The 17,410-nt window shown below is 33.8% G+C and overlaps 1 protein-coding gene across 1 annotated transcript in view; it reads right to left on the bottom strand.

Moving 5' to 3' along the window:
- Positions 1 to 2,060, bottom strand: part of LOC135082356 (uncharacterized) — a 155,652-nt gene extending 153,592 nt beyond the window's left edge. Inside the window, exon 1 of the mRNA XM_063977144.1 lies at positions 2,020 to 2,060. The gene's annotated coding sequence lies outside the window, so the exon portion shown is untranslated. The remainder of the gene's footprint in view (positions 1 to 2,019) is intronic.
- Between the last annotated feature and the right edge of the window lie 15,350 nt (positions 2,061 to 17,410).

The following is a 17,410-nucleotide window of genomic DNA, read 5'->3' as shown; positions in this document are numbered from 1 at the left end:
GCGTTATATTATAAACTGACAGAGTTCACAATTTCACGTTGACATATAAAAAGCAGCACATTTAAAAATGTTTATTAAGGAAAAAGAAGGAAAATCATGCTTTATTGTGCTTTTTGAAGTAACTTACGGCCGATTATAACTGTGTCAGGCGATAAAAATGATGATTATAAATAAATAATAATTATTAAAAAAAATAAGTAGGTAAGTGTTAGAGTAAATTGTTTTGTCTGTTTTTCTTTCAATCTTTTGGTTTTTACAACAAGTGCGGTTTTCCCAGCTGCGAAAATTTTACCCCCGCATTTAACATATGAAATGAAATAAATATTTCAACTTGAAATGAAACTATTTAGGGCTGATTTTTCAACCTTTGAAGTATTTCCTACACAAAAACTGTTAATACGTCAATTTTATTAATCAAAAAGTTATTAAATTAAAATTTAATCTAATCTTTCTTACATAAAGAGAGCATCGTTTTCTGGAGGTACAATGTATATCTTCTGCTAAAGTAATTTAAACTTGCATTCATATTCATATTCATATTCATTTTATTCACTTCACAATGTACAAATATTAAAGACAGATACTAAACCAGACACTTAATACAATGAGGCAATGACTCGGTTACCTGGCATTTAGTTAATTGCTCTATTCATTTAATTGTTTCGCATTGTCAAGATCATTACTTGAAATTAAGGAAACGATTTCAGGGAAATTTTCATTGCGGCTGCCTTATCCTGTTACTTCACCGATAACTCAGTAAGAGTACTAAGGCTGGGTTGCACTATCTTACTTTAACTTTGACAAACGTAAAAATCTGTCAAATTCCATACAAAAATCATAGGTTATCGTTTAAGTATAGTTACGGTCAAAGTTAGATGGTGCAAATCAGCCTAAGAATACAAATAATAAAAATACAAAGAAAGATTCATTCAAACTTTCCACTTTGTAAATGAGCTGTGACTTTTTACGATGATAATATTTTTTGTTTAAAAACTTTAATGCACAAAAATGGACAAATGGTGGACTTAATGCTGCAAGCATTCTCCACAAAGCGTCCAAATAAAATCAAACTGCCTGTTTAATTTTTTTTTCTGGATGAATTGACGCAAACGTCCATGAAAAAGAATTGACTTGTAAAATTATTAATATTTATAAAATAATTTCAGTTAAGTTAAAGCAAAACTTAAGCAGATACAAAACAAGCTGTTGCCTATCTAGAAAAAGATGTTTTATTAATTAGTACTTGGAAAGTAAGTACTTGAGTAATTACTCCTTTTGGTTGGTTGAATATCAAGAGAGCAAAAATATGCAGGTTCGATTCCTGCATGGGGCTAAAAAGAGGTTAATGATAAGAATACGAACATTTATTTCTATTTTGAGTAGTATGTAATTAAGTATTCTTAACCGTTGTTTGAAATTAATTGATTGTTATAAATACATTAATAGGTAGAGATACACACAATAACGTTGAGGTTTGAATTATGCAGACACGTAATCATTATATCCAAGTAAAATGGCAACACAAATGACCTTACCAGGAGCTAAGGAAGATATAGTAGGTATAATCAAACGTGCAAACTATCGGTAGTCGGGAAGACACCATAAAACTTAGAAGGTCACCCCATAAAATGAGGGGAACGGACCATTCCCGCCAGAAACAACAATTTCATTAACATAAACATTTTTGTTTACAAATCCTGATAAATAAATACTCTACTAACTTTTGTTTAAAAACATTCACAAAAAAAAAACACTTGAAAGAGCACAGATAAAAAGTTTTAAATGCACAAAAAATACAATTCAGTTCACTGAAAATATTTGCACAAAAGCTGTGGATGTTACTTACTCACTTTCACATATTTTAAAAGCAAAGAATAAGGTGAGATAGCTGGGTGAATGGATGCGCAATATTCAAATGCATCAACTACGTTGCAATATGTAAAAACCTGTAAACATGCCACTATAAACCATCATTTAAAACATCTTGTGCATCCTGCATTCACATTCCGAAATTCTTACCACTGACGGCAAACGCACTACGTTATTTTTTTTAGTTGCCATTTGTATATGGCAAGTTTTTTACGCATATTTTTTCACAATCACAACCGGCCAGTGCCGTGAAAAAAAAAATTAGTGTCAAAAACACGCGCGAAAATCACACGGTTGACAGTTGTCACTGCGCGTTTGGTTTGTTTATGGGGCGTTTGTTTTTTTATAGGGTTGTTTTCGTCGGCGCGACGGATCCGACGCGTCGGGTGCGGGCTCCGCCTCGTGCCGTGGTCGAAGTTGTACTGAACGTTCTACTTAAAACTGTACAGTCGCGATCCGAAGTTTCAGTGTCTATTGAATTAGCTTGTTATGACTGGATTGAATGGATTTAGGCTGTAAAAAAGGTATTTCAGTTAAGCTGGATACATAAGATTAGTGAATTTTCTACTTGTTGGCATTAATTTGTAATTTTATCTAAGATGTTATATTAAGCATATCGTTATTTATTTCTATTATGGGATTATGTTTTTTTTAAAGACGTTTAGGAAAATACATGATTTTATTTCGATTGAGTAATTAATATGAATAGGTTCTAATAACTACACAACGCGTAGCACATGAAAACATAATTCGTATTATTACTTTATGGAAAATTTATGTGAACCAATGAAATAATAATGTACCTTACATTATAATTTATGTTAACATTCGTAAATGCACATGCACATAACGAAATATGAGTAGTGTCCACAGTTGCAAAATATGTCACGGTAATTTTTCACTCGCCTGTACAGATTTCGGCGAAGTGACAAATTCTGCGAGCAGATTCATTTTGAATTTTGAAACTTTGTACAATTTAATAGACATATTTTCACTGCTATTGCGTGTATTTACGTGTTCAAATAAAACTTTGCATGTGAACTTGTATATGTTTGAAAATAAATAGTTTATGGTATTTATTAAAAGTTTGTAGAACTTTATTAATAACTAGCTTTTGCCCGCGGCTTCACCCGCGTGAAATTTAGTTTGTCACAGATCGTCATAAATTATAGCCTATATGTTATTCTAGGTTATAAAGAATAATACTGTAAAGTTTCATCAAAATTCGTTCAGTAGTTTTTGCGTGAAAGAGTAACAAACATCCATCCAGACATCCAAAATTTCGCATTTATAATTTTAATAGGATTCCTAGTGTGACTCTAGGTATGTGACACGCAACTTCTAGTCTCCCTATTAAAGTATTTTTGATTTTAGGCATTGGTGTATCTTTAAGATTGAATGATAGCATAAGTTGCCTTTTGCATGGATAATCATCTACGCTGCAAGTGTAGGTACGACCTTTTCCCTTAGACTTATTAAACACACTTCAAGCTTAAAAGCATCACCGTATCGTGTGATATCGAAGAAAAAATCTTATATTTTATCCGCGATTTTATCAAGCAAGCAAAAATCCGTCGTTTGAACAGTATAATCTATTTAAATGAAATATTTAAAAAGTATCTGAAACGTTTTCCATGGCTTGGGAAGCGTAACAATGACGACTAAAGTGGGAAAACGGGAATTCTGGGAACATTCAGTGAAACTGAACAAATGGCCAGTGAGCTAATGTAGTTCCTTTTTCGTCATTTACTCGTATATACCAAAGAGATTTGATATGATTCCTTTGAGAGTTATAACTGAGCTGCAATACGATTGCTTCATAGGGAATGAAATAAAAGAAGGTTTCGCTAAAAGAGCGAAATGTAGTGAATGAATTTTACCAAGGAAAGAGTCGATTGATACAAAGTGCTTCGGAAATTGGTGCGAATTGTATAATAATCGAATTGCGCGCTGTTATCAAGGCAAGGCAAATTGCTTTCTTTGTAATATTCTGTATTTTCTTAGTGTGCAACAAAAAGAAAAAGATACCTAAGGGTTTTATTAAACTTAATATAAATCGGAAAGGCTGGGAGATGGGTTTTCTTACTGTGAAACTTAGGCATTAAAGGTAAGGGTGATTTTTCTTTATTATTCTCAACATAAGTTGAAAAGATTGAGAGATAGATAAAGAAACTGAAACTTATCTAGGGTAATTCCAGGATACATGCCCCAGTGGGATAGGTGCCGCGATTTTAAGTACACTATGTTACAAGCTACTTAGCCTAAAGTCATAGTACGTATAATAGAAAGGGACCTCCCCGTCCCACTTTTCGCCTCGCAAACCATCAAAGAGTGCGTTCGTTTAGCCAGTGAGAGCAAAAATCTTCCGCGGCCAGTCCTTATCGAGCGTCGAAATAATATTGGTAAGTATCTTTAAATGGATAATTTTTTTGTCAGCTGTAAAATGAAGCAGATTTTTATATAATTTGATAGACTATCTTATAAATTATACGGGATAGCTATGTTTAATTAGATTTTTAGTGTTATTATATTTTTTATTAAAAAAGGCACCTATCCTATGCTAAAAGGATAGTTGCCTAATTTTTTTTGGGTATAGATGCCCTTAGGGCCATGTCCCATGCACTTAGGGGCATCTATCCTAACCTGCTCTTTTTGTCACAGGTAACAAGTAAGAAGAAAAAAAGAATGTAGTACGGCTAACCTTAGAAAAGTAATAAATAAGGTGCCCTTCTGATCGAATTACCTTTTTACCCGACTGCGCTAGAAGGAGTACCTAGTATTATTTTTAATAAAAAATATTAAATTTCATTTTTAATTCATTTAATAACAAACAATATTAAATAATAGTACGATTTCAAAATGTATTTGATCCTTAGAATTCAAAAACTATATTAACGAGTCATCTATCCCTACATCAGGCATCTATCCTTTGAAGCAAACATACAGTGAGTCTTCTATCCCCCACATTAGGCGTCTATCCCACTTTTTAGAGGTCAATTAAAATGGTATTTACTCAGAATCGGTATAACTTAAACTAAAATAATTATAGTAATATCATAGACGAAAGACCAAAGTTTTCAGTTACTAAGGTCAAATTGTTGATAAAAACTTACTGATTGAGTTACAGAGCTGTTTCAAAAAGTGGGGCATCTATCTTGGACTTACCCTATATCTGTCTTAATTATATCATAAGCCTCTGGGGGAAAGTTTGACTTTGATCTATAGAGGTATAATTAGTAGCTTTAATATGTGAGACTTCACAATTTCTCGACTTCTATACGTCTTCGTGGATCCCGTTTTACCCCCTTACGCCCGATTCCCATATTCAATCCTTGTCCAAATCCGGATTACAACTGTCAAATTGAATTCAGTTTTAGATTATATTTCCAAAGAATTCGATGCATTTATACTTTAATATTGTTTAAATAGTCTTATAAACAATATAAAAATGTAAAAACATCAAAAACCGCAGTTATTTTGGCCAAAAACATATTAAAATTTGACAGTTGACAATCCAAATCCGTATAATTTGGATTAGGATTGAATATAGAAATCCAGCATTAGGGGTTGAATTTTGCAAAATCCCATCTAAGTGAGCACCTACGTTCTAAAAAGAACTCTCATGCAAAATTTGAGACTCCTAGCACTTGTAGTTTCTGAGATTTCGTGATGTCGTGAGTCAGTCAGTGACCTTTACTAACATAATGTTATCTGTGTTGTTACAATAAGTACTTACATAGGTACAACACAATCATAACCCTCCATTTGTAGTCGAGTAAACCGTTTCCGTCCAAGATTTTGTTTCGCTTTTCCTTATTTTGTTAATTAAGTGGGAATTCCAGCACTTAATTGTATAAGCAGCGGGTTCCTATTAGGCTAATTCCGTTACGATTCCTTAATGAACTGCCTTAAGTCTTTGTTGGTAGTCATCGGGCCTTTTACTCTCTTAAGCAATTGTTACCAAAATGGTAATTTTACATTTTTTTTTAATTGTTCAGTTCATAAAAAGTACAATAACTGGTTATGTCAATTGAAATACTTTTTAGGGCTAGGATACTTTCTCGAATAGATTAAGATACTAAAACTTCAATAAAAACGTAACTCGATACCTGGAAAATTAAAGTATGATATTTGCAACTTAGGCTAAGTTGTACCACCTAACTTTGACCGTAACTATAACAATAGCCGGTGTTTTTTGTATGGAGCTTGACAGATTTTTGACGTTTGTCAAAGTTAAAGTAAGATGGTGCCACCCAGCCTTAGAATTCTACATCCAATGCTAGTTGAAAATGATCCACTTTTCGTGGCATGATCATGCGGTAATAATATTTGTAGTTGAGCTACGAATCACTACGCCGTAGTGCCGTAGCGAATCGTAGACAAACACTTCGTAGACGGACGCTACGCATCTTACGCAAGCAAAAAACATGACACGTCATGGGTGGGAGAGAAAAACAAAAGGCCAACGGCACTATTTTTAGTTCTCCAATGTTTTCTAAAGTAAGTGGCTTGTGTCGTGATGATAGTTACGGTCTATCCATACATCTATACTAATATTAAAAATGCGAAAGTAACTCTGTCTGTCCGTCTCGCTTTCACGCCTAAACCACTGAACCGATTTTGATGAAATTTGGCATAGAGATAGTTTGAGTCCCGGGAAAGGACATAGGATAGTTTTTATCCCGGTTTTTAAAGCAGGAACGCGCGCGATAAAGTTTTTCTGTGACAGACAAATTCAACGCGGGCCAAGCCGCTGGCGGAAAGCTAGTATATACTCGTACTTACCTGAATAAAATGTAAAAATATTGAATATGCATAATAATAGATTGATAGACGGTGATTAAACTACAACCACACCAACGCGTGCAGATCGCGTCGTCGTTGTCGCGCGACTTATGACAGTTAACGCGATTACGCGACCTGTCATTTTTCTTTGATCGCGCCGTGATCGCGCCGTGATCGCGCGGGCGATGGCGATCTGCGTACGGTACGAATATTGGCACTCTATTTAGTTAAAAATAGATGCGATTTTGCAACCACTGGCCGTTGTATATAACTCGTATATCCACTCTGGAAACCTCAGTACCTAATAAAGAAAGAAGGAAAAATAGCGAAGCATTTATTATTTAGTTGTACGTGTAACACTCAGGTAACTTTGTTGCTTGTACTTTTGACATGACACCAGATTCCCTAATGTTTCTATGAAGGAAAGTATCACAAAAGAAACTTTCAACTATTTTTGAAAGAAAAAATATAACAACCGTGTTATGAATTATTAAATAAGACTTGAAACTTCGCAAAGAAAGTCAATGTAATGTCGTAAATATGTTACGTAATAATAACATTACGACGAAATTCGAACTGTATCTTTGCAACTGTATAAGCTGCGAGCAGAGGGTAGTATTAAAATGCCATGAAAAGTCTTGTGATAATGAATGAATGGAAAAAGCCACGATAGCCGAACGGTGAAGGGGTCGAACTGGCCGACTCGTGATCCGGTGAACGCGGGTTCGGTCCCCGCCGCCGCTCGACTATTGCGGTGAGCCCACTCGTGATACAAGCATATTTAGCTTAGTACGAGGGGCTAACGGGAGTATTAGTAATTTGTGTAATAACAAATTACTAATAATCTTTAAAAAAAAATGTACGCAACAACCCAGGAGTGCGGGTGAAAAGTATGGAGCGCCATACATTTCACCCGCATTCTTAGGTTGTCATGAATTGATATTGTTTAGTTCTCTACAACTTACCTAGAATTGCTTTGAAATTGCGTGAAACAAATCCATACCTGAAACAGAGTAAAATTACTTAATTAATAATTACGTTTTGAGCTTCAAAATGGTGGTATTCAATGATAGGGTACAGAGTAGATATTCAGATAAACAAAACAATAGACTATAATATCTATTCGACAACGAAATTTGATTTAGTTTAGTATGACAAAACGCCGCTCGAACTAGACTTAATTTCGAACATAGATTAATGCTATTGTTTGCTTAATTTCAATTTGGTATTTATTGCATTAACAGGAACTTTTGACCAAGATTAAATCCAGTTTCAAGCGTTGTATTGTAGCATAGAACTTAGTGTGTATTTTGAATATAGTAATTAAGAGCCATTTCACAGAAACATTCCGCGCGAATTTAGGTAAAAGCTGTCAACGCAACGTCAAAAGAGTAAAAAGAACGCTGAAATGGACAAAAAAATCTTGAGCCGTGACCGTATTAAGACTTGATTTAAGTTATTAATTTTAAGGTAGAATGAGGTATTCAAACTTGATAAATTAATTTAAATTTTTAATAGAGTTTATTAAGTCTTTTATATTTCGATTCATAAAATGAAACACGAATAGGTATAATATGTAAAATATATATTAAGTACAAAATAAAGACAGTCACATAGTGAAAAAAAAATCTGCCCCCTTACAGCTCATCATCGTCGGACCCTGGATACGAAATATTCGTCAAGGCGAATCACACAAGCCCAAACTCCATAGGGTTCTATTGTTTTGTTACGGAGGTGGCCATTGCATCTCCTCCAGATCCATTATCAGACAGAGCTAAGAAATAAATAAATAAATATTATTATAAGTAAACAAATAACTAAAATAATTCATCTTACTATCTTACTTCTTACTAGTCTTACTAATATTATAAATACGAAAGTTTGTGTGGATATCTGGATGTTTGTTATACTTTCACGCAAAAACTACTGAACAGATTTTGATGAAACTTTACAGTACAGTACAGCAGTACTAGGCAGTCTGTGTTCAACTATCACTCGGGTCGGACGTTCCTATCGCAAGACCTTTGGTTCACTCAGTTCCGATACGACTCTAGTGCTGTGTGTAATTATTTTCGTGAATACACTGAGTTTATTAATTTCTACGAGTGGATTTCATTTTGCCTGAGACCTACGCCATGAACCCTGAACCAGAAGACCCTGTCGCCAGCGACAGCGACGCTCATCCATCCCTGGCGTCGACCAGAATAACAATGTATAGGCTATAATTTATGACGATCTGTGACAAACTAAATTTCAAGCGGGTGAAGCCGCGGGCAATACTACATATTTCATACTAGCTTTTTGCCCGCGACTTCTTCTGCGATGAAGTGGAAAATGGTTCTAATAGAATTAAAATATTCTAAGAAAATTAATTTTGTTAAATAATTATGTTTTTTGATATAAAATCTACAAATTATTATGTTTAAATATTTGAATACTTACAAAATTATGAGATCTTTCTAAAACAAAATTAAAACACTACACCTGCCGTAGATTTCTTTGTAAACAATGTTATTTTGTTTTTCCTTCAGGTGCTAAAATCACCAGGCTATTGTGTGCGCATACTCTGGAGTATTCCACATACAACTGGTCGTCGGAGAAGCATAGATTTCCATTAAGTCTACTCCCGCTACCTTCCATATGGTAAAACTCGTGAAGGCGTCAACACTTGCTTTTGTATCGAAAATTAGTATGAGCATCTGCGCACGCGGTTGCCCGTTGCAGGCTCTATGTAACCACACTATTTTAAACCGTGGTCCCTAAGCATGAGATGGAAAACTGCACTCTCTTTAATTCTCTTGAATTTGATGGTGTTAGGGGAATCCTAGGAATGAATACAGACTTTCCAATGGAATCTCCTCATCAATATTGCGAAATTGCGAGTTGCAATGCAATGTTACGTTTTCACTTGTTATTTTATTGTAATCTGACCTTGATTTTTCAAACACGTGTCAAAATAAAAAAAATGATTTAAATCAAAAGTACTAAGGAATATTTCATTGATATCAACTTAGAAACAAGCACAGATCACAGAAACTAAAGGGAAATGTGACAAGGGACAAATTGGAACATATTGCTTGTGAAAGCAATGATGACAGTAGCGACGTCATTATGTAAACAGTTTATATTGCTTGCATAGTACTAAGATTATTCGAACGTTGAATACTGATACCGCAGTGGATAATGAGCACATAATTTGATTTCTTTGTGTGTGTGAATTTCTAATACGACACTGAGTTTCGAACTCAGCGCATTACTTAGCATTTCTCTATATTTCTATGGAACCAAGTTATCTCCAAAATAACATTCCACACCTTTTTAACCTAGTCAGGTAATAATTTTAATAAAATACGAAGCACGTCATCTATCAATAGGATATAAAATATGTATATTTTAGAAGTTAATAAATTATGCATAAAATATAAACACTTTAGAAGTTTAGTTAAATCGTAAAATTTCTGAAAAACAAGTAGGTACTAAAATCGTACTGAAAAAAAAAGTATTAATATGTTATCTAATTTATTTATTAAACGTCGAATTTTATCAAAGATTTTGGACTAAAGTTTTTGAAAATATTTTATAGCCTACATAGAAAAAAATTAGGATTCTAAATCGTGAAAGAATTTTTTTTCGGAGCCTATTGCGTCCAAACAAACAAACAAACAATTAAATCTTTCCTCTTTTATTAGTATAGATTTAACAACAAAGCTTCCCTCTCGAAACAAAACGCTTCTTTTTCTTCTTCACGAAACAAAACTCAAAGCGGATAAATAAATAAACAAATCTTTGGACAATTTCACAGCGCCATCTAGTCCAAAAGTAGGCAACCAATATGCTTGTGTTAAGGGTGCTAGCATAATGGATATACTTTTTTATAATTTATTTATTAAATTAAATACATGGTACCTACATATTATACATAGTTACACCCAGATCCGTCAAAGAAATTAAAATTCATCATTTCAATTTCTGCTCGGCCGGCCGACTCGAAACAGCCTCTCGGCATAGTATCAAATGTATTTGGTCGCCGTACAAATCACCGCTTTACGACACGAACGCACGTAAACGTCACGGCGGGAAAAATGACACAGGTCCTGCCTTGACGGGCGCTCGCGCCATACTAATCGATGTCGGCTTGCGCATTGTAATTTATACTGATATTCACATCAATATTTTGACAAAGTGGTTACTAATATTTAAACAATAACTGTAGAAATCAATTCTACAATGAATATTCTTTATTTGGGGATACTTTTATTGCAGTTATTGCTGTGTTTTTAAACCAAAAACCACGATCAAAATGTGACGTTAATCTTCAAATTTGCCAAATTATTTTTAGATTTTACTCAATAATGGTAATGAAATTCAAGAATCTATTTCATTAATGGACTACAAGAATATATGTCCGATGATTACTATATATTTTTAAGCTTATTATATGAGCATAAATAATAGATACAGGACTTTGAAAATGAGTCTGCGGCAATTTTTCCGTAAAATGGTTGTGGGAGATGGGGCACTGTGAATTAAGCAAAAGAGTTTTAGTAAATCCGTTTCATTAATGGTCAACACCAAGGATTGACCTATCTTTCGCAGTTATTAAATAATCTCTGGGTGTTGCTTAAGATAGTAATTCATCCTTCCAAAATCTTAGAAATTCGCACGAAAATGTAAAATGGCTCTTAACTAGCTGATTCAAGTGCCCGCAACTAAGGCCCAGTTTTTTGATTCGTAGTTAAAATAACCAATAGTCAAATTTGACAGATGTCAAGTGACAAGTGGTTAAATTTCAGAAAAAAATGTTTTTCGAACAATGGTTAGCTTGACTTTTAGTACATTTTTTAACTATTAGTTAACATTTTGTTAATATTTAACCATTAGTAGCAAAATTTAACAATTTGTTATTTTAACTATGAATCAAAAAACTGGGCCTTAGTCGTTCGCATAAAAATTGTTTGAATATTTTTTCCCGTTTCCGCAACATTTTTCATTAATTCTCTACTCCTGTCGCAGCGTCATGGTATACAGGGTGGAATTTTGTAATGCCACCTGGAGGGAAAGTACTCATAATACTGTAGATAGAAAATTTTACTGAAAGAAAACATTCCTTTATTTTTGAAAAGAAAGAAAATTCACTACCATACCATAAAATTTTCTGTACATAATTAAAATAATTTAAGATTTTATGGATTTCCTTTCATTTGATTTAGCAAGTTTGTTAGAGAGATTTTATCCTTATACTTGACCATAACGATCGATGCATTAAAAATACAGGGTGTAATTTTTAACAGATTTTAGTAGGTTCTATTCCCGGGCGTGGCAAGCAAATTTTTGGAAATCTTTGAATGCAGTTCTATTTCTTTTCGAAAATAAAGGAATTTTTTCTTTGACAAAATTTTTCTATCTACCATATTAAGAGTACTTTCCCTCCAGGTGGCATTACAAAATTCCACCCTGTATAGCATAACATAGTTTTCCTAGATAAAAGGGCTATCTAACACTTAAATTATTTCTCATATCTTCCAAGTAGTTCCTGAGATTAACGCGTTCGCTTTAATGAGTATAAAACTCTTATACCTATCTATGTCTAAAAAGCGAACGGTCACTGATTGACTGACTCACTCACTCATCCCGAAATCTCAGAAACTACAAGTGCTAAGAGTCTCTTATGGGGGTTCATTTTAGAACGTAGGTGCTCAATAAGACAAAATTTTGCAAAATTCAACCCCAAAGGGGGTAAACGGGGTCCACGCGTACGAAGTTATAAATACAAGCACAAAACGACTCGCTTACTTTTCTCCAATTGCGTTAAAACAATTTATCATATACTAGACAGGTGACATCTCAAGGATGTGTACTCCGCCCACTGGCGCCCTCCTCCAGCCCTGTCAATTATTTCGGCACTATCGGCATATCCGACGACCTGTCGCTTACAGGGCAACGCAAATATAAAAATATCTTACAGATGAGGTCAATCATTGCGTAAGAGGCAGATATAACTAGTGAAAAAAGATTGGAATAAAGTTCATCATCGTATCTATAATTAAAACAAAATTAAAGGAAAGCTTTTTATGTATAGTAAATGATTCCCAAATGGAGACTACGACTCGAGTACGTAAGTAAGTATGCGGAATATTTTCTACTTTCTATGTAATTCCTTTTCTGGTCCATATTATAATAACAATAAGTAAGGTTGTAAAGACAACAAAATATGACATAAATAAAATCAAATCAAATTGCTTAGTACGAGCAAAACAGGTAACAAAAAATAAATGAACTAGTTATCGGTTTGAATAACCTGTATAATTCAAAGGTGGCCAAGTATGTAATATGGGAGGAGGAGGCTTTGAGCCAAATTAATTTTATGCATAGCGCCGGTGAAGGGACAACGCAATAAATTCTCGCTGAAAACCTTTTTTTACTTCAATATACGGGATATTTTACAGGTACCTATATTACTTGGAATCAGAGCAATAATGGTGTTTTTAAAAATCACAAAGGATGTATTGAATTGTAATAATTTAGATACAATTCCAGGGTCAGTTTTCATAGGTTCTAAAGAATGGCTTATTCTAACTAACTTTAAAGTATAAAAACTTTTATCCTACCTAAGCACAAAATTAATATCATTATCTTTTTGAGAATTAAAGTTATTCAAGATTGCATTTTCTACGCATTACGTAAAATAGGTGCAAAATAAATAATATTTTGTGCCCTACGCGGGAATAAAACCCGGATTTCTTAGTCGGGAGGTTCAAATGCTTAAACCACTGAGTCACGGAAACGCTAAAACATCTTTGAGTTTAGTCCTATTTTTTAATGACTATGATATTTTATTTACAGCGTGACACATTAAACACCTAGGTACTACTCTCATAATATAATGGGGTACTCGTACCTAATTTTTCAAAGATTTTCTGGCCGCATATATTAATATTTATATTGGAGTACATTTTCAAATATTGTGTACCCTCATCTTTATAACAAAAGCGTTTGGCTTAAAAATGATGTTTCTCAGGTTGCTCACTTAATTATTGTCACTTTCATTTGGGTATGCAAAATTAAAATTAATTGGGTTGTCTCGGAGAGAAATTGCAAAAGAGCTGAGTGGCCATTTTCTTTTTAAGGGTGCAGATAAAAGATACTTTTTATATACCAACGAAAACTTATAATCACAAGACAAGTTAGAACGGTACGATTCAGACGATTTTATCGCTAGGCATTCTGACAAATAAGGCAGAAAACTGTTGTTTTTGGAATGGGGAAGAGCAATGCAGTGAAGAGCATCAAAATCATCAGCAAAACACATACAATCTCTGTGAATATACGTCTCTTTGTTGTATATAGGAACGATTTTTATCTCATCTCAGGTGTCCGTTTATTACATAAATAAAAATAGAGTAATTTAGATTAGTTTATAAGGACTTCTTTTTAACCGTTTCCCTGATTATGAGACGCGTTAAAAACTTTGTGGTAGATCGAAAAATACGCGGGCAACCAATAGAGCAAAAATGATGCTATATTAACCAACTGAAGAGAAAATTACTTTAGATGTTGTCACAAAATAATTATTTATCTATTCCGTGGATGGTGTGGGCGGAAATTAAGTGTTTGTCGAGTAAATTCGACTTGTGACTTGGGCCTAATTGGGTATAGATAAGGCGGTCCAATTTGCGCCTGAATGCCTCGTGTTTACAAGTTTTACATAACTTACTTAACTGTCAACTACTGGGGGATGTTATTAAATTGAATGCTAACAAATATTTAGGGGTGGTTTAGTGTAGTTATTTATGTGTAGAAAGCTTTTAGGCCCACTTGCTTTAGTTTAATAAGGAATAACTGTTGGCTGCGGCTTTGCCCAAGTGAATTTCGGTCTGACATAAAAACTTCAATGTGCGCGTGTCTCTCTTTAAAAAACCGGGATAAAAACTATCCTATGTTTTTCCCCGAGTCATAAAGTATCTTAATACAAAGATTTCATTAAAATACATCAGTTTTTGCGTAAAATAGTGAAACTCGCTTTCCTGCAGGTGAGATCAAGCCAAGAGCTTCCTCATCGTGGATAAAAAACATAGTACCTACATTCATTCATCTCCTCACAAAGTTTCAATTAGTGCTCATATGACCTACATACGATAATATATTTTTTTCTGTGATAAACTGAAATTCACGCGGGCAAAAGCCTAGTATTTTTCATATCGTATCGTAGTAAAAATTGCTTATCAAAAACTGATTTCCAACATAATTTTTTACTCGTCAAATCGACAATAGCCAATGTTTTAGTGTACGACAATCAGCAGAGGAAATCAGTTTATCTGAACATAAAGGCGGTTTCCAGCGACAAATCAAATTAAGGCCGTCTGCACTCGTCCTTAAGTACATTCAGCGACTAAAGTTGTAGTGTTTTATTCTCTTTTCCAGAGACAAAAGTTGTTACTGTTTTACCTTTTTTTCGCCCTAACTATTACGTCCGCGACTAACTCATTTAGGTCTGGTGAAAGTTAAACGGCTAGTAGCGGGTTGCAAATGAAGGTAAAGTTGCTGTTGGATAGTGCTGGTATTGTGGTTTATTTTTTTGCCTTTGTGGTCAAGTTCTAGAAGAGAACATCATGTTCTCTTCAATTATTTAATGATGAGACAGATCGTTATAGACAACCTTGGATGTTTTGTGATTAAAAAGAAAGGAAGAACGAAGATAAGAATTGTTATATCAAAAATACCACATTCTTTTAAAAAATGTATTTATCCATTTTGTCATCGAATGTACTCCTGCAAATAATGTGGAGACAGTAAGGCGCAGTGCACAACACTCCTGGACACTCGTCATTAACGAAAAGAAAATAAACAAAATTAAAAAATAAAACCTTTTTGTGCTGTTCAATATTTCAACCGTTTGAAGGCTTTATAAATTACTAGCTTACTCTGCGAACTTTGTACTGCATTGTCATCATCCTATTGCCTATTGTGAAAAAAAATCAAATCGATCTAATAATATCTGAGCCTATTCAATACAAACAATCAAATCTTTACTCATCTAATATAGTGATGAATCATCACTCTTTTTTTGTTTTCTTTATAAAGAACTAAATTTTATCCATCTGTGTTTATACAGTTATGGTTAATTCAAAACGGATTATAGTACTATAGATCAGCGTTGCCAGTTTTTTTTTCGCCAAGTCGGGACTTTGGTACTTTTTGAGTGAAAATAGCGGGATTCTTCCGTCAGAAGCGGGACATAGTAAAAAAACGTATATTATCAAAGGTTTTCAAATATTTATCCTTTTATTTGACTTAAAATTACGTTTACGTGACAATAGATAGCAAAAGTAGCCATAGAATATGTATTTTAACAAAAAAATAATATTTTATTTTATCGTTAAATTCGTCTTTAGAATAAAAAAAGAAAAAAAAGCAAAAATCGAAATAAAAAAAATATTCTTTAGAATAATATGGCGTTTCAAACAATAGTCTGGTGAAGTGAGTGTCTCTCTCCGAAAAGCGGGACATATAAATTTGATTTAAAAATCGGGACGTCCCGCCAAAATCGGGACGTCTGGCAACGCTGCTATTGGTTTGCGATGGCATTTTGACTAGACCCACTGAAGTCTCACTGACGTTTGACGTCTCAAAAACCACCTCTCATGCCGCTCCCAATTTTCAGGCATTGACTGGGTTAATCTCTAGATTTATAGTAAATAATACTTATTCAAGATTTAGACAATAACGATGCTCCAGATAAACTTTATAGAGTTGTAAAATTTCACTCGTTACTTTGGCAGTAAATTTTATAACCTATCTTTTTGGATACTGCGCGCTACATTTTAACTGTATTAAACTGTTAGAATACGCTTTAATGTGCCTAGTAAAGTTTACTTTCAATTTACTGAGATTTTATTAGACATGTCTAGAATTTAGATGTACCTAAAAAAAGTGATGATGCTCCATATGGAGAGATACCTACTTAAAATGTCAGAGCAACTTTGTTTGTAGACAATTTTAATAAATTTTGTTGCAGATATATACAGGGTGTTAGGTAAATGGGTATATGAGCCGACACTAGCCCATGTTAACATGGTCATATAAATGGTATGATGAAGTCAGAAAATTGATATCTTCATTTTAATTATTTAAATTTTCATACAAATTGGATTTTATAAAATTTATTTTGTATGACAAAAAAAAAATGACGATATCAAATTTCCGACTTCACCATACCATTTATATGACCATGTTAACATGGGCTAGTGTCGGCTCATATACCCATTTACCTAACACCTTGTATATTGAGTTGAGACATAGAAAAATATCAAACTATTTATGGTTGGAAATGCTTCTTAAAATTGGAGATGAAAAAAATTTTTGGATATTAAAAATGATTTGGATAGGAACGTATCATGTCTTATGTTAACGATATCATAAGTCATTGTTATTACTTTGGTAATTAATTAAGTAATAAAGTGCTTAGGTGCTATTTTTAACCGACTTCAAAAAATGAGGAGGTTCTATGTTCGACTGTATGTATATATTTTTTTAAACGTAAAGTATAGGCCGATGTTCTGTCAACTTTCCCTCATTTGTTCATCATCTGCCAGTGCCTTCCTGCTACCTTTATGAGGTCCTCGGTCCACCTTTTACGCTGCGCTTTCCGGTACGTGGCCTCCACTCCAGAACCTTGCTGCCCCATCGGCCGTCAGTTCATTTGTTCGTTTTTTTTAACAAGGCAGGTATTTGACCACAATTAGAAGGAAAATAATGA

This window comes from Ostrinia nubilalis, chromosome 21 (genome assembly GCF_963855985.1).
Source record: "Ostrinia nubilalis chromosome 21, ilOstNubi1.1, whole genome shotgun sequence".
Lineage (NCBI taxonomy): Eukaryota > Metazoa > Arthropoda > Insecta > Lepidoptera > Crambidae > Ostrinia > Ostrinia nubilalis.
This window is presented reverse-complemented; position numbering and strand designations above follow the sequence as displayed.